Below are 2747 nucleotides of genomic sequence, written 5' to 3'. Positions count from 1 at the left end.
CAGCCCAGAGGCGGGGCCTTGTTGGCCGGGGGCAAGGGCTCTCTGCGGAGCCGGGTGGGCTCCGAGCTCTTGCAGCCTCGCTCATTGGCCGGGAGCCTGTCTCCGAGGAGATTCCCACTGGATCGGCAGCGCCGGGCGTGTTGCTGCCCACAGGACAGGCCTATCCCCGCCATTGTTGATTAAAGGCCCCACACAGCACGGCCAGGGAGCGGCGTGGAGGCGAGGGATCCTCGGAGCTTGTCTCCGTTATCACGCTTCGCCGAAGGTCGCGCCACCTTGACCCCCACGCCTCGGATCCCAGTCTGTGGTTCTTGCGCTTAGCTGCACGTCGGAATCTTCTGGGCAGCCTTACGGAGTAGTGATCCCTGAGCCCCACCCTCTGGGGATTCCTATTTAGTTAGTCAGGGGTCCGACAGGGTCTTCAGAACGTCTAAAGGCGCCCTGAGGTGATGCTTTACATAAGCAAAGTTAGGAACCTCTGACCTAAATGGAAAAACATTTCTATTCTAATCTTAGGCTGCCCCCTAGTGTTTGAAAGTTGGAGATTTTGGCTGGCCCAGAAATATTTAAAGCCAGAGTTTTCATAATTTTACCCTACGACCTGATTCTCCATTTCATTCAAGGAATTTTTATTAAACCGTTTGCTGTGCGCCAGACGCTGTTGTAGATGCTGGGAATGCAACAAAATAGACAAAAATCCCTGCCCTTAGGGAGCTTAGCTTTGAAGGAAAATAAGTCAGCAAGTTAGCAAATAACGTAATTTCAAACGTGATAAAGCAGTCTAAAGAAACAAAACAAGGTAATGAGAGAGGATCTTTCCAAAATATACAAAAGTCTTGCATTGCCCCTGAAGGTGTTTATTTCCTAGGAGGCAAGATCCATATTGTATGCTTTTATGGTACACCATGCTTAGTAAAAATGTCAGTTTTTATTAAGCTGGCTTTTCAAAAGAAAAATCACGTTATAAATTACAAATGGAACATGGTCTTTGGCTTTGGCTTTCCTCTCCACCTACCTGTCCCTTTTATCAGCCCCACATCCAGAAGACTCTCCTTTCAGCCTGCAGGGATCTCCTTCATTTTTGTTCATAGTGTCTGTACCTTTTCAGTGATAATACCTTTTGGTGTTGTTGTGATTTGTGTCACCTATACTTTTTAACACTCTACCACACCTAACATAGTACAATAAATATTTTATTGAATTGCACTATTTTGTCTTCTTTTTACTTGAACTTTCCATTAATGCAATGTCAGGCTCAGAGAGAAAAATTAAATTCAAGAGAATTTTTCAGGTTACAAACATGGTATAACAATGGATAGGGACAGCTCATGATTTTTGTGCAGTCACATCACCTTCCAGCCAGACACATTCTCATCAGCATATAAATGGTGTTGATTTGAACCAGAACAGCTGAAACCAGGGACTAGATGCCATGAAGATGCCTTCTCTTGATCTCTATCTTAGCTTTCCTTTGCACACTGGCCTCATTCTTTTTTCTCTGTATAATGTCTTTCTCCACATAGCAAAAGAAATTCCTGAACTTTACATCTTATAACCATAGCCACATGGAGACTGACCCAAATTTCTGTATCCCAAGTACAAAAATTCCTGAGAAGAAAGGGGATTGAGAGGTATAAACTTCCAGTTATAAAATAAGTATGTCATGGAGATGAAAAAGCACAGCATAAGAAATATAGTCAATTCTAGTTTAAGAACTTTGTATGGTGACAGATGGTGGACTACACTTATCATGCTGAACATCTGAGTAATGTACAGGATTGCTGAATCAATACGTCATACATCTGAAACCAATATAACATTTTATGTCAGTTATACTTCAATTTAAAAAAAGGTCCTGAGAAGAGATTCACTGGCCCAAGTGGCATCAGGTACACACCGCTGAACAGGTCAACTGTGGCAGCAGGGCAAGATCATATGATTGGCCCATGTGGCTCACCAGGAATCCCCTCACTGAGACCCATGGCCAAGTGCTAGATCACAATCTACTAACATGGCTATTTCCAACAGTAACCACATAGATAAGGAAATGGAGCACTTCTTAGAAAAGGAGTACTGAGCAACCAAACCCACAGATGCCCACTACAGATATAACTTAAACAAGAAAAACATGATCCCATCACTTAACCCACTTACCTCAATTCTGACCTGACAGAACTCCTGCTAAACCCAGCCCACCCAGCATTCATTCACATGTCTACAATTTTCTCACATGGCTGATGAATAAAAATCTTAAAACAGCTTAGCAACCCTGATTTCTGTATGTGTATTGTTGTAAAGCATATATGTTGTACCAAATTCGGGGTGGCAGGAATAGAAGGCGAAGTGGTCAAAAATCAGACCAAGAAACATGCAACAGTTGTATAGTGGTGAGATCACTGTCCTTAAGTAACAGATTCTCCACCCCACCTTTTTGTTTCCTGTTGTGTCCCATTAGTTCTATTTTGATTTGGTATCAGGGTAACAGATATAGTATCAAACGTATCATTAAAATAAAAGGCATTGACAGATACATAAGATATTAGTAAGGTCATTATTGCAAGTAGAAGAATAAAATCGGGTAAAAAAAACTTAAAACGTTGTCTGCTCAGGGCACCTGGGCGGCTCTGTCGGCAAAGGGACTGACTCTTGATTTCAGCTCAGATCATGATCTCACGGTTTGTGAGATCAAGCCCCATGTCAGGCTCTGTGCTGGCAGTGCAGAGCCTGCTTGGATTTCTCTCTGCCCC

The sequence above is a fragment of the Panthera onca genome, chromosome X (assembly GCF_046562875.1).
Source record: "Panthera onca isolate mPanOnc1 chromosome X, mPanOnc1 haplotype 2, whole genome shotgun sequence".
NCBI classification, from domain to species: domain Eukaryota; kingdom Metazoa; phylum Chordata; class Mammalia; order Carnivora; family Felidae; genus Panthera; species Panthera onca.
Note: the sequence above shows the minus strand (reverse complement) of the source record.